The sequence below is a fragment of the Neophocaena asiaeorientalis genome, unplaced genomic scaffold (genome assembly GCF_003031525.2).
Source record: "Neophocaena asiaeorientalis asiaeorientalis breed wild unplaced genomic scaffold, Neophocaena_asiaeorientalis_V1.1 scaffold150, whole genome shotgun sequence".
Lineage (NCBI taxonomy): Eukaryota > Metazoa > Chordata > Mammalia > Artiodactyla > Phocoenidae > Neophocaena > Neophocaena asiaeorientalis.
Window position 1 is genome coordinate 20,774,718 of NW_020176571.1, and position 27,888 is coordinate 20,802,605.

The 27,888-nt window shown below is 38.1% G+C and overlaps 1 protein-coding gene across 3 annotated transcripts in view; it reads right to left on the bottom strand.

Annotated features, from left to right (window-relative positions):
- ITPR2 (inositol 1,4,5-trisphosphate receptor type 2) overlaps positions 1–27,888 on the bottom strand; it is a 520,017-nt gene that overhangs the window by 169,834 nt on the left and 322,295 nt on the right. The window lies entirely within an intron of this gene.

Consider the following 27,888-nt stretch of genomic DNA (forward strand, 5'->3'; position numbering starts at 1 on the left):
AAATGTTTCCCAAGAAGATAACAATAGTTTTGCTTCTCCCAGAAATAAAGAATAAAATAAGGTATTTTCAATGGACTATACTAGGAAAATCACAAACACTATACGTTTTAAATTGTTTCAAAAGTGTTGGTAAGAATATTTATGGTGGCTAAAGAAAACACAGATTAATAAATACCCTAAGAATTGGAAAGAGAAAGCCTTAGTTAGAGGGGCTCAGTAAAAAGAGCTAGAAAAGTGCTGGGTATACAGCAGGTGCTCAAAAAATTAAGCTTGATCAGACAAAGAGAATTATATTTAAACTCCAAGTGCTCTATTCTGAAGACAGTGGGCAAAAGACAGTGTATCAAACATGTAATTCAAAAATTCCTAAATCTTCAATTTTGTATGGATTACAAGATATTTTTTAAATGATATATTTTGCAATATAGTTGCTTGCATGTACATAAGAAATATAGACAACTCTAAATCTTCCAGTTCACTGGTTATTATTTTAAGAGACGAGAGTAATTTTTAAAGTATTATTTAAAGGCTGTATGTTTAAACTATTTAAATTAACACCACAACTGCCAAGGTAAGGAAATTGTGGCCCAAGAGCTTATGTAATTGGTTACAGATTGTGCAGCTAACAGGTGACAGAGTAAGACCTGAACTCAACTCTTGATGGCAAAACCCAGCCACTTCCCCGTGCTGCATTGCACGCTCCCTCCCCAACATGCTCGCCTTTTATGCTGAGACAGGTGGCTTTCATTGCTCCTTCTCTCTCTCATGCTTTGGTTGTCCTTGTTTCTCCAGCCTTGTTTCACGTTTTGTCCTCAGCTCTTCTCCCCTCAGCTTCCTTCTCCCCATCAGCAACTTCATCTGACCCTTGCTTGCACAATCACCTGTGCAGGTCTCACTGCCAAGTGTGTTTCCTTCAGCTTTGACCTTGTTTTCCTGAGCCTCTCATCCTGTTTCCACTTACATTTCCTTATCTACATCCGGAGATTCTGGTGGCACCGCAAACTCAACTTTTCAGAAGGGAATATTCCTTCTCTCTTAAATCGGTTTTCCTCTCAAACTGAAGAAATTCAATTTATTTCAAGGAGATCACATCGTTCTGGTCTTTTAGGCTCCAAACTTAAGGGATCATCTATTAGCCACCACCCCCAACTTGACAATGATTTGTGAAATCCCGCCTACTCTACTCTTTCAACAGTTACTTCCAAAAGTGTCTTCACACATTATATTATAACCAAACTGAACTATGTGATGATTCCTCGACCACAGTTTTCTAAGTCTTTCTCTTTGTTCACATCATATTCTCTGTCTGAAAAGCTCTTCTTCTTCTTGTTTATGGACATGTCCTATCTCCCCTCCATTCTACCAATGTTCGTTAGGTACCAAGTGTGTTTTAGGCACTATCTTAGGTGAATAAGATATAACCCTCTCCTCAAAGAATTTGCAATACCATCGGTTCCATAATAGAGATGTATACTAAGCCCTACGGAAGCGCTTAAGGGCAAACAGCTGATTTGGAAGAGGCTTTACATGGCAAACCTCCCCTGCTAACCCAGAAGATCATCCCAGCAAAGCTGTCTCGTGCACAGTGTGGAACAAATATGTATGTCCTAAATGTCACAGTGCCAAGAATCTCAACAGGCGCCCAGAGCCTTATAGCAACTTTCATTTATTGACACTTAAATTTTTTAGAACACAGACATTTATTATTGTCCCCTATTTCATGTTTTCTTCCTCTAAGACTTTTTCATGTGGGGTGTTGTGAGTAAAGGTGATGATCAGTCTTCGAAGAGATACTGAGGTGTTAAGAGCTTATTCTACCAGTGAAGAGAACTCAACTCGCCCCTGTCAAACCAAAGTGGGGCACTTAGAGAAGACGTAAGAAATGAAAATTTCTTTTTTTCTTTTAAAAGAAAGGCCTTTAGAGTAAATTAACTTCATCTGGCCAAAGAAGCATCCTTCCAACAGGGGAGGAAAAACAAAATAAGACATTTCTTTGGAATCAAATGGGCTTTTACTGTGTATCTCATTACAGCAGAAGGAGATGCTACAAGAGACCTTTTTAGACCCATCAATTATAAGGCTGAGGTTGTATGTTGGGGAGAAAGACATGAGAACACATTGACTGAAGTACTTAATTTCTTTAAAGGGCACCTCAGTTTGCTGCACTAATCACAGTTCTCACCTCTACACATGAATGGATTGCTTCTCACTCTAACCTGGTAACATACAGTCGGCCCAGCTGTAATAAGTAAAACTGCCAAACGTGAAAACACAGGACTGTTTTTCTTGAAATGGTACAAGTCAGTGTCACTGTCTGGAAGAGAACCTGTTGTGAGTGGAACCCCAGGTCCATGTGAATGAGCTCCCTTTTTATTCTCTGTAAGAGCCTTTTAACCACATTAATCCAGAAACTCAACCAAGAGATAGAAAAGCAATAGTTTAAAGGATAAATATTATAGAAAGCTACATTTTACCCTCTGTTTTAAAAAATGCTCTTTATACTACTAGAAGAATAAAGCTGTTCAAAACCAATCAGACAGTGGAAGTGTTCCATATCACATTAAAATGAGCACCGTACTTGGCATCATTGCTAAATTCTTTTCAGGCAGATGAAACCACAGGTGCTTATCAGATTCATAAACAACTAAATCAAATGAGCAACACTCTTCTTAGCTACTTCCGGCCTAGTTAGAAGCAAATATTTTCTAACTATATGACATTCAGAATGCCACCGAAAGGAGACGGGGGCTCCCCATATCTCTGTTCTCAACTCTGGAGCCACACTGCCAGCATTTCAATCCCCCCTATGCCACATACTAACTGGAATATCTTAAGTTACTTCACTACCCTGTGTCCAGTCCCATAATTGTCAAACTGAATGATCATGACACTTACTCTCAGAGGGCTTCAGTGATGATTAAATAGGGGAAAATATGTAAAGTACTTAGAACAGCACATAGTAAATGCTATATAAGTTGTGTATAATTGATGCTGTTGTTGCTAGTATTAATATTATTCAGATCACAGAACAGTTTACAGTTGACAAGGTGATTTTGTACATACTTTCTCACTTTATACCAAACCGTCCCACATACTAAGAAAATGGCAAAAATAATAAATGATAAACTACTTGAAAATCTTTAGTTATCCACTATTTTAATCAGTCCTTGGAATTATATACTTGTGAGCTAATGGACCCGGGGCTCACAATGGACCTTCCAACTTCAACTAGGTGGAAAAAATTCTACATTGGTTCAAACTCCATAGTTTTCAAAAAAGGCAAACTTTGGTGCTAAACATGAATGAAGAATACACAGAGATGGAGCAGGATTCTGTTCTGTTTGTCTTAATCGTCCTCATTTAAGATTGGAAAACTTTAGATATTGCCACATCACTAGTTTAGCAGAACTGATTCCTGTTGTCAAATACTGAGTTCTGCCTTGAGGCATGGGAGGCAAGTGTTACGTCCAAACGTGTCTTGGCCTTACAGCGGTGACAGCTCAGAGGCAAGTCATTTACACAAATTCCTTTAACTCAAATAAAAGTAATTGTAGAGCCATGGTCAGAAATTCTGGTGCCAGGGTTATAAATAATAGTCTCAGAGCTATAATTGCCATGGCAGAAATTTGGGAAAGAACTAAAAACGTATTTTGAAAAGAATTCTACAACAATTGAGAAGTTCAACTTCTGTACTCGTTCTTCAATTCCAAAATGAATTTCTGACTGGGCTTCCCAAGAAGGTGTCTTTGTTAGATTAGGCCAAGTAGCAAGGAATGTCCTTCCCAGTCTTTTCAATATCAGAGTCAATTCCAGGCCACAAGACACAGCTTTTAGCCAATGTCTTCATGTGAACACATCCCAGATGTACTAAATGTAATGTAGCCAACATAACTAACAACCACCTTCTGAAATTACAACAAAACATCTCCATAAAAAGAGAAGTCACACTGACAGTTTGTGAAAATCCTAGATGATGGGTTTTTCCTGGCCATTTCCTGTTGCATCAACTCCGATGGATCAAAAATTAAGAAGCTCAGGACTTCCCTGGTGGTGCAGTGGTTAAGAATCTGCCTGCCAATGCAGGGGACACGGGTTCGAGCCCTGGAATGGGAATATCCCACATGCCACGGAGCAACTAAGCCCATGTGCCATAACTACTGAGCCTGCTCTCTAGAGCCCGTGAGCCACAACTACTAAGCCCACGTGCCACAACTACTGAAGCCCACATGCCTAGAGCCTGTGTTCCGCAACAAGGAAAGCTACTGCTCGCCACAACTAGAGAAAGCCTGCACACAGCAACGAAGACCCAATGCAGCGAAAAATAAATAAATTAACTAATTAATTAACAGAAAATTAAGAAGTCAGAAATGATTGCCTTTCATGGATAGAAAGGATAACAAAACTGTATTAGTCTTAGAAAGGACTAAAGGTTTTCTTTGATTTTCAAAGAAGCACAGTCCTGTTTGCCTTAACGGGAGTTAATAGCATTACGAGTGAAGAGTTCAAGGATGATGTCTGAGGTACTGATTCTACCTCTGTTCCTGTTCCCTTGGAAGTATCATACACTAAAGTAATATTTTTTCCACCGTGTGCAATATCAAGACATCATCAAAATGTGTCACCACAACCAGAATCTTAGAAAACTAAGTCCTCAACTAGAAATTCAAAAGGTAATGAACAGTGCAAACTGAAGATACTTAATTTAGGGTTTTCCCTCCAAGACTAACAATTAGCTGCTAATCAGCTTGGATAAGATCTGTAAGGAGGTGATTGTATGTATCTGTAGTCTCCACACAATCTTATTTTAACATTAAACTTGGTATGAGTCTAACTGGCGTTCCCCTAACCTTTTCATTAATGATAGCCTGTCTGATTAGATATTTTTCCTCATTTGAATTCCCAGGGGTTAAAAAGGTGTGTATCTAATTTCAAATAAATTATTGCAACAGCTGTATCCTAGTGGAATTACATTAGATCCGTCATTATAATCAACTCCATCTTTAAGGAACTCCTTTGAGGAAATGTGGCCAATCTCCTATAATCCAACTGGCTAATGGTTTGTATTTCTTGGTCACTGACTCCAAGGAATGTAAGCCAATTCTTTCCCCTGATGATTTTCCCCACTTTCTTAAGATAAGAAACATAAACTTCAATAGGAGTAGTTATTATATACATTCACAAGATGCTCTTCATCAATCCAATGACACAATCATGATAATTTTGAAAAACATACAGATGTTTCAATAACTCTGAAAAGAATTCTGAAATTCTTTTTTTGTAAAGGAGGTTACAAAAAAAAAAGAATGTGGAAAAAATTTAAACCAATTATTCATACGCCACAATGGCAATCTACTGCCATCTCCTTTCTTCCCTTTTTCTAATTCAGTGTAAAGACATTATATTTCTACCATGTGTCAGGAACTAGGAAAGGGGGTGCAAAAAGCAAGCATATGCTAAAAGAATTTTCAAATATGTAGAGGACATATGGCACTGTTTTTCAACATAAATAATCCTCACTAGACCATTTGATTCCATTTGTGAATTTTAAACATTTACACAGTAAATGATGATATTTAAAACATTTGATGATGATACTGGAGATAAGAGTGACTTAAAGTCATCATTCTGGGTTTATCAAATATCCCAGCCTCTAGACAAACAAGGTTGCTGAGAAGGCTTTTCTTAGAGGATGAGTTTGTGCCCTCTAACTAGTGAGAAGTAAAGGGAACTATTTATCTTCTCTGGGGTTTAATAAAAGCCTCTCAGTATTGGGTTTCCAGGAAGCATATGGACTGACGTGAAACTCAACAAAATCATACACCTCACCCATTTTAATACAGGGTCTGCTTAAATTCAGAGGTTGAGAACTTATGCAACCCTTCACCCATAGTACTGGAGAATGGATCTTTCTGCTTGTAAATGGATCTTTCTGAGTAAGCAGTCTTCATCTCATCTCCAGAACATAAAGTCGAGAGAAGAGTAACTAATCAGACGATAAGCAGATAAGCCTTAGACACCATTTCCCTATTGAAGCAAAACTCCTTGACTCACACATCATAAACCACTACCTCATAAAATTACACTCAAATGGCAGTGCATACAACCACTAAAGTTAAGCCCATAATCCGCTGGTTCACGGTATAGAAACTACTTGTTACTGAGAAAAATGGAATCAATATGGTGCCAATGCAGGCATGCACACTCACACCAAAGGCGAGGAAAAATGGAATTTCAATGGTTTGAAAAACGGTTAATTTCAAAGCTTCTGCACAGGCTTTGTGTACCTGAAGGATGATATGGAGAGGTATAGAGCAAAAAAGATTCAGCTTATGGGAGGTCTCAGAGAACATAAGAGGACAAAGCAAGAAGGGGAGGAGATGGAAATAAATGAGAGAATTGACCTTGATCTGAATAATAATGTGAAGTACAATTGGAGAGTTTCCCTCCTGGACAACGGGAAGAGTGATATCTGTTTTAGATCCTCAAGTGCTGTGATTCCTCTTATATTTCCACAATCATTTGGTAAAGACTGATACATAGGTACAACTTTGCAAGATGGAGTAACAGTGGTAAGGAACAATATATAAAGTATTGAAATTCAACCTGTATCTCACACAATCCACAAAAATCAATTCCAGGTAGGTTCAAGATTTAAATGTGAAGGACAAAAGTGTAACACTTTCAGAGGTCTATGGAGGAGAGTATATTTATGATACAGGGGTAGGGGAGGGTTTTTTAAACAATAAATTAAAACTGCAAACTATAAAAGACTACAGTAAAATTGAGAGCTTCCATTAATTAAAACACATCATTAAAACCACAAACTGGGAAAAGATATTATATATGTGTGTGTGTGTGTATAGTGTTTAAGGAATTCCTGCACACTAGAAAAAAAGCATACATCATCCAAAAGAAAACGAGCAAAAGGCTCAAACAGGCACGTCATGGAAGAGAAAAGCCAAGTAGCCAATAAACATAAGAAAATAGATAATCAACCTCACAAGTAATTAGAGAAATGAAAACTTAAACTGCAGTAAGAGATTTCTCACCTACACAACTGGAAAAAATTTTAAATTCTTTCAACATCAAGCTTTTACAAAGATGTGAGCAAACAGAACACTGATAGCTGGGCAAATTGGTACAGCTACTTTGAAAAACAATTTGACATTCTTAGTAAAGCTAAAGATGTACAAAGAAACAAACAAAAAAAAACAAGACAAAAACAAAACAAAACAAAAAGAAAAAAAGACAGAGAGGTAAGACCAGCACACTCCAGCCCTATATTCACCTTCCTGTTTCTATATTCACCTTCCTGTTTCAGTGTAGTTCATGAGCTCCAAGCTGGGAACCTACCACCTACAACCAAGAGGGTCTTGGCCCACGGGGCAGTGAGAGGAGCACAGGACTTGTAAGAGTTATCAAGAGAACAGCATGGTAGAATACCCACCCCCTTACAGAAAGAGAGAGAGAGAAACCTAATCCCTTTTCCCAAAAATACTAGAAAGAAATTATCCTTGAAAGGGAAGGAGAAAACTAGCACTTGCATTACTTATCAATCAATGCAAATATTTTGACAAAGGAAGTATGAAGCCAAATTTTAATAAGTTCAGAATATATTTAGAATTTCCTCAGATAGAAGTATCTACAGAGTCAATGGAATGAAGAGGAGCTCTGCATAGCACAACTTCAAGGGAAGCTCTTGAGAATTAAATGAGATGATATCTATCTGCACACAGTTTAACACATAATCATGTGATTTACGAAAGGGCTCAACATTGGAAAGCTGTGCACTTGGTGAAAATGATAATGTTTTAGAGACCAAGCACAGCAACGAAGACCCAATGCAGCCAAAAATAAAATAAATAAAAAATTTTTTAAAAAGCGGCTTGCTCCTTTAAAAAACAAAATGGATTCACAGTGCAAAATGTTGGCAAGGATTATGGAGCAATGGAAATTTTCATACACTGTTGATGAGTGTAAATTGGCGACACCACTTAAAAAAAATTGGTTTGATCTGAGTTCTACCACTGGCTTTGTGATCTCAAGAATTTTACTTAGCTGCCCTCAGACTCAGTTTCCCCATCTTTGTGTAATAATATCCACACTGCAGGACTATTTTAAGAAAAAGAAATTGTTTATGGAAAGCTTTATGTCCTTAGCCCATAAGTACTAAATAAACAGCTATTGTAATATTTTGTTTAATGTTTTAAAAAAGAAGCTTCATTTGAGAAAGACTTGCGCAACTGGCATATATAGGATATGACAATGTCCAGTGCCATGAAGACACCCACAGCTTTTAAGTTCTGACATAAATATCCAGTTCCAACTTCCTATAAATTTTTAAGAGAAGGCAAATGAAAAACATCATTCATTTCGTAGAAGATAACTTTGAAGCCAACTTGATCAGTATGCTATGGTTTCATAAAAATAACACATACACGTGCATAAGTTTCAAGCATCCCTAGTGCGTGTACAAAGCAAAACTCTTCAGAAGCCAATTTAGATCAACTTTTCTTAAAGTAGTGTTAAGTGGGAAGACCAAAGGTCCAATGTTCTCTTAGAAAAGAGCAATATTTCTTCCTAATATTTGTTTTTAACATAAGAAATGTAAGAAAAAATATTTAAAACATTTATAAAATTATCACACAGTGTCCATTAGGAAATACTGTGCTTCCTAACTAGGCTCCCCATATGCACTTGGTGCCCCCCCCAATTCATTCTCTGTCATTCAGAGGGTTGTGAAACAACAGAGAACTATAACTGAATATACATGAATACATAAAATGCTTACAAATCAATGAGAAAAAAATCTGGTGGAAAAGTAGACAAGAGAACTGAACTGGCATTTCTTATAAGAAACACATATGGCCAATAAACATGAAAACATGCTTACCTTTTATTAGTAATTAGGGAGTATTAATTAAGATTATACTGAAAAAGAATATATATATAACTGAATCACTGTGCTATACACCTGAAACTAACACAACATTTTAAATCAACTATAATTAAAAAAAGAAAGACTACCATAAGCCACCATCTTACACCCACTAGATTGGCAAAAATTAAGAAGTCTGACAAAACGAAGTGCTGGAGGGGATGTGGACCAATTGTAGGAATGAAAATTGGTACAACCACTTTAGAAAACATGTTCTCACCCAGCAATTACATTCCCAAGGAAACATGTGCTCCAGGAGACACATAGTACCACATCCTAGACATTTATATAAGCATTGACAGCAAAACAAACAGGCAAAAAATAAACCAAAACACTGGAATCAATCCAGATATCCACTGACAGGAAAAACGGATCAGTAAATTGTAGTATATTCCCAGAGGGTAATAATATCTTTGGTAAGTATAAAAAACTTGAGCCTCAGCAACACACAACAACCTTGATGAATCTCAGAAACATGATCTTGAGAGAAAAAAAAAGCCCTAGAAGACACGTAGTGTGGTATTAAAACTGAGATGTCCTAGTTGCCTCTGCCTCTGGAAGGGGAGGCCAAAACACATAGGTAGATACAAGCTATTCTTCAGTTGGCTGGGGGATTCATGGGTCTTCATTGTATTGGTATGCTTCATAATTTTAAATGATGTTGTATATATTATTTCATATAAATTCAATATTATATTTAAGCATCATGATGGTTGCTTCCTGCATATCATGTTCTGTGGCTTTTGAACACTGACCCAAACCCATAGCATGGTTTAGGTAAGGACTCATGATCCAACATCTACAAATCTTGAACCATTGTCATCCTTGTTCTCTGAATCAATCTATATCTTCCTCCCGCCACACAGGCCTTTCAGTGTCTCATCATGTCTCCTCTTCCTCAAGGCATTAGCAGATGAGGTTTCCTTTGGCCAGCCATGCTTTCTGTGTACCCCCATCCCCAAGTACTCCCAGCTTTGCTTAGTTAACTCCTACTCAACCTTTAGGTCTGAGCTCAACCATATCAGAGTCATTCCCTCTAACCTTACTAAGCTAGTTCTCATTCAGTCCTCTCATAATATCCTGCCCTTCATTCACCAAGTATTTTAGTTTTATAGCTATTTTATATCAGTGTTTGAATGATTTCTATCTCCTTCTACTAGATTATAGGCACCACAAGCACAGGGACTGTGCTTTTTGTCCCCTTTTTGGCTGCCCAGCAAACAACTCCAACACCTAGTGCAAAACCTGGCACATTAAGTACTTAATAAATACTTTTGAATGAATGTCTAAACCAATGATTCTGAATGAGAGATCACTATCTACCAAAAAAGATTTGTACTGAGTGCCACCTATTTAAGGACTGCAATATATGGTATCTATCATGTCTTACAACTTGGGCAGATATTTGAGATATATTTAATGTTACTTGCATATTAAATGTTTTTAGTGTACAAACTCATTAACTATAGTTTTATGGCTGAAAGAAGGAAGTTATGTTGGAATCCAACAAGCAAAATGTTAGAATACCAAAAAGAAAAAGTAAACAATTCTAACATTCAGTCTGAAAAATTGGAAGGTAAAATATTAATCAATGATTGTGATATGGCCTAATGCAAGAGAATACGCTAATATGCCGAAAGTCTAGTCTAAGTTCTTCCCTGTCACCATATGTCTAATGAAATAGGATGTTCATACTTTACTGAAAAACAAACACAGAAACCACCATGACGCTGTGCATCACTGCAAGGATCTGACTGAGCAACGTTAATTCTTAATATTACGTAAATGTATCACCTTAAAAGATACAAAGTTACTATTTTCTTTTAAAAATATTATGTTTGGGTGTGCCATAATTTATAACAAAAGATAAAATTAATTCTATTTTATCTCATTTTCCCCTCATCAAATGAAAATCATGTTTTCCTTTAGTGTTTTCTTTAGTGACAATAAAAATTATGTAGGTCTAATGTTGAGGATTTCTTGAATCAAATTGTCATGAGATGATATATTTTGCCTACTGTTATATAAGCAAGTATCTTCTTATACCTCCCAACTGTGTTCTATATGTTAACCATAACTTTCAAAGAATTCCACAATGAAAAACTGTGAGACTAGAACTAGTAGAATCTAGGAATTCCATAAATGTTCGACAACATTTCAAAGCACCAATACAATTATTACCCAAAGAAAACAAGATCTCAATCCAAACCAACCTAAAGATGCCTGAGTTGATTAAAAGACAAAGTGTCAAATGCCTACCTTAGGAAGGCTTTTGCAGAAAGTCTTTGACTAGGCTTATTACAGTCTCGTGAACACTATTTTGAAAGTCATTTTGATCCCCTCTGGCATACACCATGGCAGATACTTCACTACTTTACACATCCTCAACTGTAACTGGAATCCAGGGCACTAAGGAAGTAACACTTTATGTCTAATAACATGCAAAGCACATTTGCTGATATGGAAGTAGAGCTGCTTGGTAGTGCTGGGGTGAGAGGTTTCTGCATTATAAACATTTTCACAGGCTTGTGAATCACCTGTCTAGTTAGCTTTGGAAAGGAACAAAACAACGTTCTCAGACTGAAAAGAAAACACAATCTTGAAAAAATTTGATTTGAGGGAAACAAGCTACTTTCAATTAATAAATTAAAGAATACAGGAAAAAGAATTTCAGTGAACTATAGGTTGCTAATTTCATACTCCCAAACTGGGTAATAATAAGTTGATGACTCTCCCTCTCTTCTTTATCTGTGTGTGTGTGTGTGTGCGCGTGTGCGCGTGAGTGTGTGTAATATATCACTTTTATACTTCTGGATATTAATATGTGTAAAAAAGGTATTTATCAAATCTTTGAGGTATGAAAAGTCTTGTTTTCTCCTGTGGGTATTGGTAGCATAGATGAGTGGGTCCCCTCCCCCCCAAAAAAGTGCACTAGCACATCTCCTATTACATTTCAATGATTCTAACAAAATTCTAAAATTTTCCCCAAATTTTAACATTCCTGAATCACAGGTCACTCTAAAATTAACGGTTTATCATAGCTCAACTGGCAACATTCTTTTTTTTTCCAGTGATACAACTGATGGCGTATTAGAACTGATGAGATGTATATCACATTGAATGAAAAAATAAGAATATCGGGGCTTCCCTGGTGGCGCAGTGGTTGAGAGTCCGCCTGCCGATGCAGGGGACACGGGTTCGTGCCCCGGTCCGGGAAGATCCGCATGTCACGGAGTGGCTAGGCCCGTGAGCCATGGCCGCTGAGCCTACGCGTCCGGAGCCTGTGCTCCGCAACGGGAGAGGCCACAACAGTGAGAGGCCCGTGTACCACAAAAAAAAAAAGAATATCTTTTAATCTGGCATTGGAACTCAACAAAGCTTCACAGTATCTGGTACTACTATCACACCCATTTTTCACATAAAGCAAGATGAAATTATACCAGAGATTTAAATAAACTATTTGTCTTTAGTGTTTTCCCTTTCTTACCGCTACATGTTGTGTATAATACTTCAGTTCACCACCATCTTACGTTTTGATGTCACATACTCTGAACTGGGCCTACATTAAAATCAGTAAACAAAGTGACAATATTGACAGAGACAAGAGGTATATTTTACTTACAAATGAAGAGCCATGGAAAAGTAAATAAATAAGAGAGATGCATTTAACTAATTTATGAAGCACAGACAATATGAAATTGCTGTCCTTTAAAATATTCACCCTTAGGCACCACTTTACCCCCACTAGGATGGCTAAAATAAAAAGAGACAGACAATAACGACACTGTTAATGTGGAAAAATTGGGACTCTTATACATTGATGACCATAATAAAATGGTGCCATCATTCTGGAAAACTGTTTTGCAGTTCCTAAAAATTAAACATAGAGTTTGCATATGACCCCTTTTGCATAGGGATATGCAAAAGAAAAATAAAAACATACGTCCATACAAACACTTGTACGTGAATGTTAATAGCAGCATTATTCATAATAGCTAAAAAGTAGGGACAACCCAAATGCCCATCAATGATAAATGGGTAGAGAGAATGTGATCTATCCATATGATGGAATATTATTTGGCAATAAAGAGGTAATGAAGCACTGATACAAGTTACAACATGGATGAGCCTTGAAAACATTATGCTAAGTGAAAGAAGGCAGTTATATAAGACCACATATATTATGATTGCATTTATATGAAACATCTAGAAGAGGTAAATCCATTGAGACAGAAAGTAGATTAGTGGTTGACAGGAGGTGGGGGAGGGAATGGAGAGTGACTGCTAATGGGCGTGAGGTTTCTTTTGCGGGTAATGAAAATGTTCTAAAATTAGACAGTGGGTGTTGTTTGCAAATCTGTGAATATGCTAAAAACCACTGAACTGTATACTTCAGCAGGGTGAATTTTAGGATGTGTGACTATTTCAATAAAGCTGTTAAAAAATAAAATATATCCATTAGATTACAGAAATTCACTCTTTAAATGATTTTAAAATCCACATCTTAAAGAAAATAATGTCGGTTCTGTCCAACTTTTTGCTAAGCTGATGAGCCATTACTGCTATTTGCCACAAAGCTCTCGCATTTAAGTGCATCTGTACGACAGATGTATTATAATGGCACATGTTTTGAATGTTACATCTGTTAGTAAAATGTAGAGCAGCTCAAACTGCTAATTAAATATAAAACTGTATGTGTCAATTAGGAGCCAATTTCTTTTCAAAACTGTCTAATGTTTAAGGCACAATAAATTGAACTAGTAACTAAGACTGTTTGTGTCTTGACCTGTGTGGGAAGGCAGTCCAGTGCACTGAATACAGGCTGGACAGTTTCCATGGATACCTCACACTACTTGAGGTGGAGAAACTAAAATTTAAAAACAACCTCAAGAAAATTATGCTTCACAAAATCTATTAGTTTAAAGAAATACTAATTTTCCTGAAGAAAGATGCTAGAATTTGTTTTGTTGATAAGTGGATAAGGTTTTGGGGGGGGGGGGGGGGGGGGGCAAGGTTTTTAAAAGGATAGTTTTTAAGTTGCATTAGAATTCTAGTAGTGGGAGAGCCATATTCAAAAGGCATCAATCATCAAAAGGTTTACAGCAAACCTCTAGAGTTTTAAAGATATTTAGCTTTTACAGAAACCAAATATATCAAATTATTCCAGCTGAGTTTAGTTAATCTGGCCACTGCGTACTAATATGCTGATCTTTCCAAATAAATGTACACTGTGATTACAACCAGGTTATTACCCCACCCACCATCCTTTTGTTCCTTCCCATGGAATATGACTACACACTTTCCAGATGTAGCATGAAAGCCACAATGTTATTCAACAACCACTGCAGAATTAAACAAAACAAAGCATGAGAAGAACACATGTAGCTTTCATAAGAAAAGGAGACGTTCCCCACTCCACTGTGCTGAGAAGACCTGACCATACACCTCTTTGTTCACACCTTTAAAGGTTAGAGAAGAAGAATGAGAAAGTCATAGCATCAGCTTTTTCCATGTCCCCAAATCACTTTCCCTATTAGGCAACCAAGTCAGGATTCATTCCCAGAACTCAAGAGAGAACCAGCGTGCGTGAAAATATGGTTGTTTTCCTTGGACCACTTAGTCCTGTCATTACGTGAGATCCAGCATGTTTTAATAAAGGAGACAAACGAATCAGTAAATTTTAATCAAATTAAACCAATATTTGATATATATCAGGACAATTTCACAAATATCTCATTCGATGCTGACAGCAAACTGACATAACACCTCACTTAGCAGCAAGAATCAACTCACTGCATATGCTTGTCCCAAATATTTTTGGAAAGTATGCATTCGTTTTAATTTTATGTTAAAATAGAGACATTTTGAAAAATTAGAAAACATTCACTAAAAATGTTTGGGGCAGAAGTTGATAGTAAAAGAACACAAAAAGAAATCTACCCAGAAAAACACTCATATTAAATAGAACTCGGCTCGAATCAAGTTTCCTTGACTGTTGCCAACTCTCTTCCCCTATTTCTTGTTCTCTATCATCTTGATTCCCCCCAATCCTTCCTGTTTTCTCAGTTTCCTTTCACCTGAGCTGTAACCAGTTCCTTCCTTGCAGTCCCTTTTGCTTCTGGGTGTCTAATTTTTTTAAAGGGAGGCGAGATCTGTACCAAGTATCGTCCCATCCAAGGTGCAGCAGCCTTTGAATCTGTTGTTCCCTCCACCCTGTGCTATGCCACTGCCCCTACCGCCTTCATCAACACCTTGCCATCCTTCTGGTCTCAGCTTAAATGTCACTTTCTTGGAAACACCATTTTCTGGATACCCCTCCCCTCACCAAACTTGTATCCTCCAGTTACAAACTCTTACAGCACTTGGGACTTTTTGCTCAGAGTCATTAAGTAAAGAAAAAATATTAATTAATCCCTGCCCAACTATTTCTTTGGTACCTGACTTTCTCACTAAACTCTAAACTCTGAGGATGTAACAGAGATTGTTCATCAACGTATCTTCAGGGGTTAGCAGACATTCAGTAATTTTTTTTGTAAGTATATACTGTATATATATATATATATATATATACACCGCTCTATATTTTTTTGTTAGTATTGCCATGATGCTAACATTTCAGCCCTTTGAAAAAAGAATATTAGTTTAGCTGTTCCTTTTGGAAAACATAGAACGTTTTAAAAACATCCAGTGTTAAACACACCAGCAGCTATCCCTGCCCTGTGAGTCTGACATTACCAACACAAGAGAGGAAAAGACAAACCCTCTGGCTTACTGCTAGGAGAGGAAGAGGCTGGCCCACTCTTCACCAATCCTCTCCCTTTTCCTCTGGACACACAACTCGATTACGTTGCCCAGCCTTCCTCTCAGTCTGGTGGGGTCATGTGACTGAGTCTGAGCCCACTGCAGGGGAGCAGAAGGGACAGGGATGCGGCCCACGTGGGAACCCTGCATCCTCTCCTCTATTGTAGCCTGAGGCAAAAAGGCACAGCCGCCTAGGAAGATGCAGAGCCCGGAGAAGGAAGGAACCTAGGGCTCTGGATTGCTGGGAAGCTGCCTGGCCAGGACACTCACCTTAGGATTCTAACTTTCATGATGCGAAAACAGAAGCAAACTTTTATTACACTAAGCTACGGAGGTTTTCGGGTTTATCTGTTCATTAGCTAGTGCTACCTTCAACAACATAGGCCAGCGTGGGTTGGCCTGAATGGAGAGCTGCTGGTCTGGTTCCTGGCAGCTCCAGCTGTGACTCTTCCTATGGTATTTTGTCCAGACGCACCTCTGTCTGGAGAAACTCTGAGCACAAGCTAGTCATGAAGCTGCCATGAAAAGTCATCTGGGAATAAAATTTCATCCACACGAGAGCGTTTACAGGTTTTCCTTAGCTTACTACAGTATTCCCTCTTTCCAGCGTCTTTGCCTTCTCTCTCTTACCCAATTTTTCCATTGTCTCCAACTCCCCATTACTACGATTCACACACACACACTCTCTCTCTTTCTTTCTCTCTCTCTTTCCCACGTGGCTGACCCTGAATACAGGGAAATACAGAAGGAAAATCAACTGACTTCAGGCTGCATGCCTATCACCAACTGTTTCAAACTCTCTACCATTCAGCTATGTTTCCACCAACTTTGTCATTTGTCTGTTTTCATTTGTCTCGTCTTTGAACCTCTGAAAACATATCCCTTCCACAGTGATAACTTAAGGCTTAATAAGCCTCTGAAAGTATTAGAAATCCCTCAGTTAAATACGCATTCCAAGAATATGATACTTCCAAACAACATGAAGCAAGATTTATTTTTTTAATTATTTTACCAACTATGGAAGAAGTATGAGCTAAATTTCTTAGCATAATCAGTTCTCATGTAAAAACTTCCAGTTAACTTCATTTTTTAAAGAGAGACAGGAAAAAAGCAAGAGTGAGGGAACAGAAATAGGGACAAATGAATTGATGAATGGTACCAGCTGGAATTTGTATCAATTAGTTTGATACACAAAGAATAAAGTGATTATTGCTATTTCTTCTAATGAAGTCTAAAAAACTGATTTACAGGAATATTTACTACAGTCATGATGTTTCTGGGTTTGAAATAAATCCATACAAAAAATATTCTTCTGTACGGGATCAATCAAGTTCCAGCCTGGCTAGAAGTGATGATAATTATTGGAAAGTAAATTGTTACGTTTTTGTCTGACTGCCTGTTACCTTGGCACGTGGTATTATTTCCAATTCTGTCTGTAAATAACAGTACATCAAGCCACCTTGGGTGACTTATATAACCAGCTACTATCACTTGAAAATTGTCAGCTCCAGTAACTTGCTACTGCATGCGTAGTTACACTGTTGGAACACTGATTTCAGTTCATTTATTTTCTGTTGTGGAGAGCTGTATTTTACAAGGGAAATTAATTCTAAAGCTTCACCTTTAATCTTAATTCAAGCCATTTAAGTTTGGTAACTAACAACAACCAAAAAGGGAAAAGACTTAATGAACAGCTGACCTTAATTTTTCTTATTTTAATTTATCAATTAAAACTAGCATTTAAACTATGACTACTCTTCAGACAAAACGTAATTATCCACTGCTGTTTGTATTTATAACAACAGACTAAAAAAATTATCCTTCAAACAGAACAGAATCTGGGTTATTTCGCATCAACTAAAAGTTAGACAGTAGAAAATTATTCTCCTAAACTCTGGACAGTTTAACAAACACACAAAGTAATTTCTACCTCAGTACTCACTAACATATTTTGCACTATCAAAAAAAAACAAGACACCTAAAAAACGGTGAAAAACAGGGCCCATAAAATCTTACTCAAATTGGGCCAATTTGGTCTGGTAGCAGCAAAGAGAAGAAGAAAAAGAGCTTACAAATTAAAAAAAGGGAAACTCTAGGGGAAAAGAACCACGCAAAAAAAACAGAAGCTTCATATCAATTATTAATGAAAATAATTCTCCTGGACTATCAAAATACTAGCACCAAGTTCCAATACTAAAAGATCTTTTTAAGGAAATGAAAGTCAAGAAAAAGAAAAGCAGCATCTCTCTCATTTTCTACAGTGACTTTCTGGGAGCAGTCTGAACATTATTTTGAATAGCACTTGTTTTAAGTACTATATTACCTGTGTAAACCATCAAAGTCCAATAGTAAAATGCTATTCTGTAAAAGCACATAGACTTCCAGTATGTGTTGTACTAATTAATTTAACATCATTATACTTCTGTGGAAATCAACAAAAACAGCAATGAATAAAATGAAACCCTGAAAACTCCATTTTCAGCAAAAGGAAGAGACATATATAATCCAAAGACTATAAAGGACATAGAAAGGCTGTCCATATTAGCTGCTGTCTGGCAGAAGCCATGCATGATAAAGTGTCAGGAAGAAGCATTAAGAGTGGTAAGATGGCCCTGCAGCAGAGCCAAAAAGGGAAGGCAAAAATATAGCCCCTGAAGTTATGAACCAACCCCCACCCCCGCTCCTCACCCCAAATACAAAAGCTACATTCCACGTTGCATCACTAGATGTCAGGATGAGAGTGAGGAAAAGCAATGTGAGAGGTGCAGAGTAACTAGAGTCGCCATATTTATAGGATCATTCTGTCTTTGTGGTGGCAGAAAAGGAAACTGCTTTTGGACCTTTAACACCTCCTGTAAAGTACTTGGTTGTATCAACAGAAAGAATATATAAAAAGGGACATGAAAGGATAGAAAAGGTGAAATGCAGCAGCAAAATTTATCAATAAATGTCACTTATGAATTATACATGCAAAGAAGATAGGGAATGAAAACAACGTACACATAATTGGAGGTATGAGGAAGAAAACCAAAGAAATGGAAGAGAGCAAATACTTAAAAAGATATGACATAATAGAATTCTCCTAAATGCAAAGAAAAATTTAAGAGTATATCATTGATAACAAACAAGAAAACTAGGGATTAGTTTTAAAAATCTGAAAACAAGATCCCCTGCATCTGGTAAATAATAAACTCTCCTTAAACTTTTGGGCCAGAGAGAAAATTCCAACTAAACTGCAGAACTTCTAGACAACAACAATGAATAAATTCCTATATAGAGACAGATGCTATAGGATACAGGAAAAGCAGTGCCAAGAGAAAAATCCATAGCCCTAAACAGTTGCAGCAATAAAAGTAGATTAAATGTCATACTCAAAAATAAAAAAGAGCAAAAATTTAAGCCAGATAAAATTTTAAATATAGAATTACAATGTAATGAGTTAGAAAAGTAAATAGAACTAATAAATAAATTTTTTAAAACTTTCCCTTTGGGAAAAAATGAGAAAGATTAACCATCTGACATAGTAAAGAAAGGGGAAAAATGCTGAAACACGAAGTAATACACTGCAAAGGAGAAATAACCAAACAGAAAAAAATTAAGTGATAATAAGATTTTCTACGATCAATATAATTTTTCATAGCCATATAAAAGTTTTCTTCAAAATCTGAATAAAATAAATAACTTTCTAGTAAAATATAATTCAACAAAGTTGAACCAAAATGAAACAAAAAAAACTAAAGGTCCATTTCCAACGAAGAAATAGAGAAAACTGTCAAAGAGCTAAATACCCAAAAAGCACCAACCCCAGATAGTTTCACAGGGAAACTCTACCAAACATTAAAGAGATCATTCTAATGCTATCTGTTTCAGGAGAGGAAAACTAGAACGACTTCCAAATTCTTCTTATGAAACAGTAAAACTGATATAAAAACCCAAGGAATAGTGACAGATAATAACAAATACCTATAATCTTTTTCCCGTGAGGAGCACAGGCTCCGGATGCGCAGGCTCAGCGGCCATGGCTCATGGGCCCAGCCACTCCGCAGCATGTGGGATCTTCCCGGACCGGGGCACGAACCCACGTCCCCTGCAACGGCAGGCAGACTCTCAACCACTGCACCACCAGGGAAGCCCCCTATAATCTTTTTATAAGTATCATTGGGTATGTGTGTGTGTGTCTGTTAACAATTCTATGACCCAGTGGACTCTGTTCCAGGAATACAAAGATGGCTCAATATTAGAAATATTAAGAAATCTATTAACAACACAGGTAGTTAAAAGAAATATATCTAATATATTAAGTATAAAAAGAAAAGTCACATGGTTGGTCATGCCCTATAGATGCTGAAAAGCCATTTAACAAAATTCAACATCATTTCTGATTTTAAAAAATAAGCTCAATAAATGGATAATTCCTTTAACAAAGTAATATATTTATCATACCCCAAATCCAACATCATGCTTAATGGGAAATATTAGAAGCATTCCCAATAAAGCCGGAAAGAGACAAAGATGTTCACTATTACCGTCAATATTTAACACAGTGCTGAATGTACCAAAACAATTAGCAGAGAGAAATGATTTTAGAGATAGAAAGAAAATTTGGAAACGATCAGTATTTGCAGATGATGTCATTTGCTCCTGAGAACACCGAAGAGAATAAAATTTGAAACTACTGAAAAGAGAGAATTCATTAAGGTAATGAGATATTAAAACATGATGAAGCCCTTTATGTATGAATACAGCAAAATCAACAAGATATACTGTTAAGTAAAAAGACCAAGATGCCAAAAAGTGGTATGAGAAGTAATATGATAACAAAGATAAGAATATGTACTTGTGGGCTTCCCTGGTGGAGCAGTGGTTGAGAGTCCGCCTGCTGATGCAGGGGACACAGGGGTGTGCCCTGGTCTGAGAGGATCCCACGTGACGTGAAGCGGCTGGGCCCGTAAGCCATGGCCGCAGAGCCTGTGCTCCGCAACGGGAGGGGCCCCGGCAGTGTGGGGCTCGCGGGCCGCCAAAAAAAAAAAAAAAAAGAATATGTACTTGTGGGCTTCCCTGGTGGAGCAGTGGTTGAGAGTCCGCCTGCTGATGCAGGGGACACAGGGGTGTGCCCTGGTCTAAGAGGATCCCACGTGACGTGAAGCGGCTGGGCCCGTAAGCCATGGCCGCAGAGCCTGTGCTCCGCAACGGGAGGGGCCCCGGCAGTGTGGGGCTCGCGGACCGCAAAAAAAAAAAAAAGAATATGTACTTGTGACAAAGGATTAACCTCCAAAATTTACAAGCAGTTCATGCAACACAGCTACTAGAGAATGGACTTGAGGATACAGGGAGGGGGAAGGGTAAGCTGGGACAAAGTGAGAGAGCGGCATGGACATATATACACTACCAAATGTAAAATAGGTAGCTAGTGGGAAGCAGTCACATAGCACAGGGAGATCAGCTTGATGCTTTGTGACCACCTAGAAGGGTGGGATAGGGAGGGTGGGAGGGAGGGAGACGCAAGAGGGAAGAGATATGGGGACATATGTATATGTATAACTGATTCACTTTGTTATAAAGCAGAAACTAACACACCATTATAAAGCAATTATACTCCAATAAAGATGTTTAAAAAAAATAGAATATGTACTTGTATACCACATGCTATTACTTATATGTGGAATCTAAAATATGACACAAATGAACCTATGTATGAAAAAGAAACAGAATCACGGACATAGAGAACAGACTGGTAGTTGCCAAGGGCGAGGGGGGTGGGGGAGGGATGCAGTGGGAGTTTGGGGTTAGCGGATGTAAACTATTATGTAAAGAATGGATAAACAACAAGGTCCTACTGTATAGCACAGGGAACTATCTTCAACATCCTATGATAAACCATAATAGAATAGAATATTCTTTAAAAAAAAGGAATGTATATATATATACACACATACATATATATAAACTGAATCATTGGTGTACAGCAGTAACTAACACAACATTGTAAATCAACTATACTTCAGTAAAAATTAAAGAATTTTGTATTTGCTTATGAACGCATAAAGAAACTCTGAAAGGGTATGTAAGAAACGAACAACAGTGATTATCTAGGTGGAGGTAGATGGGAGGGCGGGAACAGGATACAAGGGGTGTGAAGGTGAGAGGGAAATCATTCTCTCTATATTTTTGTACCACGTGGTATATTAGCTGTTCAAACATTAAATTTCAAATAATTTTTTTTTTTTTGCGGTACGCGGGCCTCTCACTGCTGTGGTCTCTCCCGTTGCGGAGCACAAGCTCCGGACGTGCAGGCTCAGTGGCCATGGCTCACGGGCCCAGCCGCTGCGCGGCATGTGGGATCTTCCCATACCGGGGTACGAACCCGTGTCCCCTGCATCAGCAGGCGGACTCTCAACCACTGCGCCACCAGGGAAGCCCTCAAATAATTTTTAATTGAGAGCGTTTTCTTAAATTACTTAAAGTTGAGAGTGCCGGTTTTTAAGCTATTGCTTCTCAGCTCCAAACTGTCCCTTGAGGTGCGGGTGCTAGGATTTTATAAATCTCTTTTCTGCTTTGCTGGCTGGATCCAAATGAGGATCTGCCAGTAGGAGGCAGGAGAGGGAGAGAGTGCAGGACTGAAGGAAGAGGCTTGTTCTTTCCTGTCGGCTTCCTGCGGGCTTCCGGTGGACTTCCCGGTTCTACTTCTTGCTCTTGGGAGTGGCTTTCAAGCCACACATTATTCTGGCAGGGGTGATTTCTGTCCATAGCTACACCTAACCCAGCGTGTAACTTTTCCATCATGCCTTTCCCCCAAACACATCTGCTCCTGGCCTTTGTCACATGCCTCAGAAGTCTGATCCAGCCATACTGGTCCCCTCTGCTAAGTTTTTACGTCGGATTCTAATCTCTTCCCTTTGCTCCAGCCCTAGGGGTGACAGCTGCTTCTTAAAGTTCCTTTCTATATCACACTTTAGTGTTTCTCTTTTAGCCTTTCATTTCTTCAATTCCTAATTAGCAATTCTTTATTTTAAACAATCTGTTAAAATAACTTGTGTCTTTTGCTTTTTCCTGACTGAAACCTGATTAATACAGCAAACAAATCTTTAAAAAAAAATTTTTAAGCACATACTACCTATGAATTTGCTTAGATATTTGTGGGAATGGATCTTCTATAGGCTGATATAACTTTGAAAAACTATACAGAACAAGTCAGGAACTGGGGAGAAGTCATTTATGAAAGAAATATAATTTCTTTTTAGAGTACCTGAATAAATTATTTCCTGGACCAAACATCATCACATTAATATAACAATATGAGTCACTGTGAAAGAAAGTATACTAGAGACCCAGATTCTGCCCTTAAGTAACTTCCTTTCTATGGTGTAAATCCTCAAAAAGAGACTCCACCTAACCAGCCTGCATAAGGCTGATTTCATTTATTTTATTACCTAAAGACATTTTTGCTAGACGGTACATTTTCAACAGTTATGAAAAACTGAAAATATATGGTTCATTTGTAAAGAAAAGTTTATTTGCTCATGACTGAAGTTCAGAAAACCATATCACACTTCATTATTTACTTTCGTAAGTACAACACATGAAAAATTATTTTTATTTATAATGTAATGCTAGTATTACGTAAGTACTAAAATGTAAGTTAAAATATGCCTAAATAGCTGCCAATCATGTGCTTGGCAAATGCGTTATGACAGCTGCACTACTAAGAATGTGTTTCTAGAAAGTATATGTTCTGCAAAGTTGTCTGTACCCTGACTATTAACTTAGAACTGTCAAAAGTTTTCAGATTCGTTGCAGGCATTCAGAGCCCCCTTCCAAGTCTATCCAAAGCCCAAGCCATGATGCTTGGTCATGAAGCATGTAGGTTCACAGGCTTAATTTGGCCTTAGCAAACATCTCCCTTTAAAACAAACATTTGTGGTACAAAACAAGATGATCTTTGCAAAAAGATAGGGTGGGGCTGTGGGGTGGGCTTAAGGTGGGGGGTGAGATGAAGAAAGGAAAGATGCTCATGGAGTCCCGGCCCCAGGAGTGATGGATCACACATCCTCTTTTAAAGATGGAAACAAGAAAGGGAAAAAAAAGAATCATGGTAGGGTAAGGGATGCGCTAGTCCCTCTTTATTGTTTTTCAAAGATGCAGCAGCAAGTTACATCCACTGATGATAACGAGCCATCCCTCCAACACCAACTCATTAAACCAACTCTGAATTCCCTCGTTAACAAAGTTACACCAGCTAGCATCAATTTAAGACCTGGAGGCTAGCTGGCCTTTTAATAGCAGATGCCATTTATTGAATTACGTTTCTCACTGTATTCTTTTGAATATTATAACATACTACCACGTTAGCCACAAAATAATTTAGGTCCATTTTGGAAAGATACATTTTCTATTAAAATTTTACCAAGAAACAAAAAAGGAATGAACTATATTTTTACAATTTGGTCTGAATATATATATACATATATATACATACATATATAAATACACACACATATCAGAAGGATGAATAGAAAAAAATATTTTTGAAGTAGAGCATAAATAGAGATGTTCTACTGCTATCTCTATAGCTCAGAATATTAAACGTGAAGTAGCTACCAACTCTTATCTTGCATCAGAATCACCTGGGAAGCTATTTTTAAATGACAGAATCCCAGACCTTCACTCTAGGCATAATAAAATAGAATTTCCTTGAAATATGGGCCAGCCTGGCACCAGTCCATGGAACAGCATTTGGGGACCATTAATACATAGAGGGATGAGAATGCTTACGGGCTGTTTTGGAAACCCTATGCAGTCACTCCTTGCGGTGTCACCCGGGGCAGCTCATTGTAACTCTGTATGCATCGATTTTCCCTTTAGTTAATAAAAACAATAGTAATAATACCTACTGCAGATAGCTAGAAAAATTAAACCAGTGAGAAAAACCTATGCATGTTAAATCTCACAAAATTCAGATAATCTATCAAAAAAGAAAAATGGTTAAAATCTGGGTTTTACTACTACATGTTAGAAAACAACCTACTCGTGAATATCCACTTACACTAAAGGCAGGATATAAGGTTACACTGAGCAAATTCGTGTCCTACGGATTTCAAAGGATAGGAGAGAGATACAAGCCTTTTTCAATAGGGAAAAAACTACAACAACAGTGGTGGTTTTGCTGCAGTTCAAGACTGACCTTACCTTAAATCACAAAGGAACTGTACTCTTTTTTTTTTTTTTTTGTGGCCTCTCCCGTTGCGGAGCACAGGCTCCGGACGCGCAAGCTCAGTGGGCCATGGCCCGCGGGCCCAGCCGCTCCGCGGCATGTGGGATCCTCCCAGACCAGGGCACGAACCCGTGTCCCCTGCATCGGTAGGCGGACTCTCAACCACTGCGCCACCAGGGAAGCCCATGAACCATACTCTTAATCCCTGTCGATATAACAAAACGGAAGCTCTCTGCATAGCGTTTCGGCACCCTAGGTTTCAATTCAGTGTCCCAAACAATTCTAATGAACTTTAACTTCTCACCAGGGGTTTTGGTTGACACCTTAAAGCCCATCTGGAGGAAAATGGGGGTATAAGAACCTGGGAAAGTCAAGCTCACATCACTGATTTTTGTGATTTCCCAGTGGCCCTTTAAGTCCTTAGTATGATAATAATCCTCAACTTTATTCCAAGTTTTCAATTTCTTAACATCTACTGTTATCTTCCCTCCTCCATCCCAGATCTTCTTCTGTGAAAAGATAGCAAGAAGTTTCAGCCAAACAATACGGGGTTAATTTCAGATGGCTCCCAACTTCTTAAATTGGTCAGCTACAATTTCACAAAGAAAGTAAACCTGCTCAGTATAAAAAGGTCACGGAACTCACAATTAAAAATTTTTTCCGATGAAAGTTCCTTCCCCCAACCAAATTATCACTCTATCAATTTCTTTATTCTCATTCACAGATCATGGCATTAAAAAACAAAAAAACAAAAAAAAACACCACATAGGCAGCTTTTAGGCAGATGCCCCAAAACAATGGCAAAATCTATTTTTTAAAAAGAAAATCTATGGCTAAGTGTCTGTAAGAAAATATTTTTTTTCTAGTCTTGAGGGTTGGGTTTTTCCCCCCATTATTTATACAGGTTACATAATGCTTAAATTCTGCTCTTCTGTGGCACAATGATATATGTGTGTATATATATATATAAAATGCAACTATCCTTGCTGGAATTATAATGGCAGTTTCTCAATTTATGTGGGGTTAATCAACCCATTTGCTTTCTAGTAGAGAGCAGTAAAAGCTTATCTCATGCAGACTCACGGATCATTCAAAGCAATCTAATTGAATTTCAGGGCCAAGAGCATTGCACAACACGTGATGTATCTCCAGTGGAGCCACAGTGCCAGACACTGCAGGCGTTACATAATCCCGTGCTGTCGCTGGCAGAGGATGCCTTCCTAGCCGCCTCGTGGCTTGGCAGTCCGTGTCTCCTCCAATCATGCCCTGCAGCTTTAATCTGCACAGGCTGTTCACATGGACAGTCACATGTTTTGAGACTTTCATAGCAGTTCATAAAACAGGGACCATTTCCCTACTGGTAGAAAGAGTTCATTAAAACCAGTCACACAGCACATAAGATTAAGGATAGGAAAGAAGACACATACAACACTGCAGCTTCTAAGCAAGCGGGAGAAAATATCAAATATTCCACTTTTCATATAATTAAGTGTGAATAATAATAAGTGTGAAATAATAATAGTCTCTGCCCACGGTTTCTGCTAATATTTGGTCTTTGACCCTGGTTCCCGACAAGAAGCTCCTAAAATCTTTGTAATTTCCTGAGTAATAGGAGTGTCTGACACAGAGCTCCTAAATCCCTTGGAACTGCCTGGGTGACAGGAGCATCCTTTGTTCTAAGGTAACTTTTGGTGGGCTCCTGGTTGGGGGCTGGTCACCAGAAAGACCAAGTTGCGATCAGAAGTCTGGAACTTTCAGCCCTGACCCGCGTTCTCCAGAGAGGGGAGAGGGGCTGGAAATGGAGTTAACAATCGATCATGCCTACATGATGAAGCTTCCATAAAAATCCCTAAAGTAGGGTGTTGAGGGAGCTTCCGGGTTGGTGAACTCGTGGAGGTGCTGGGAGAGGGCAGGGAAGCACCACACCCCTTCCCACATATTTGTCCTACACATCTCTTCCATCTGGCTGTTTCTGAGTTGTATCCTTTTAAAATAAATTTGTAATTCAGTAAGTAAACTGTTTTTCCTGAGTTCTGTGAGCCACTCTAGCAAATTATCAAACCTGAGGAGAGGGTCATGGGAATCTCGGGTTTACAGCCGGTCAGTCAGAAGCACAGGTAAAAACCTGGACTTTGCTTTGGCGTCTGAAGAAGGAAAGCAGTCTTGTGGGACTGAGTCCTTAATCTGTGGAATCTGATGCTGCCTCTAGGTAAACAGTAGTCTTGTCTCTGGTAGTCAGAATTGAATTAAATTGCAAGACACCTAGCTGGTGGTGGAAAATTAGTCAATGGGGGGAGGGAGGGAGGGAGGGAGGGACTTATACATTTGGTGGCCAGAAATGAAGTAAGAGAGTCAAGGAAAATATAGTCAGCCCTTATCTGCAGATTCTGCATCTGTGAATTCAACCAACCTAAGATCGAAAATACCTGGGGAAAAAAGATTCCAGAAAGTTCCAAAAGGCAAAACTTAAATTTGCCACAGGCTGGCAACTATTTACATAGCATTTACATTATATTTACAACTAGCTGCATAGAGTATAACCAATTGTCAAACATGAGCTGGTTATTCCTGAAAATGAGCTACAGGGGCTCCTATAAATTCCCAGCCTCATGTACTCCTTTTTCCAAGGATTGATTAGAATATGCACCATTTTAAAATATTAAGTATACCTAGTTTTCAAGTAATGTTATTTGATTTGAAAATACTGAGCTAGCATATAAACCTAGACATTTAACCCTTGCCTTCTTTCCATTTTACTGATAACGTTGCACCCTAATGTTAAAAGAATTCTAAAACTGAGAGTGAAATACACTACATACTAAACAAAGAAAACCCCCCAAACAAAGAACAGCTACCCATATTTAGTTTTAAAAATTTTAAAACATATCTATGTACAAGATCCTGAACCCAGGCACATGGTGATGTCCGCAGATTTTTT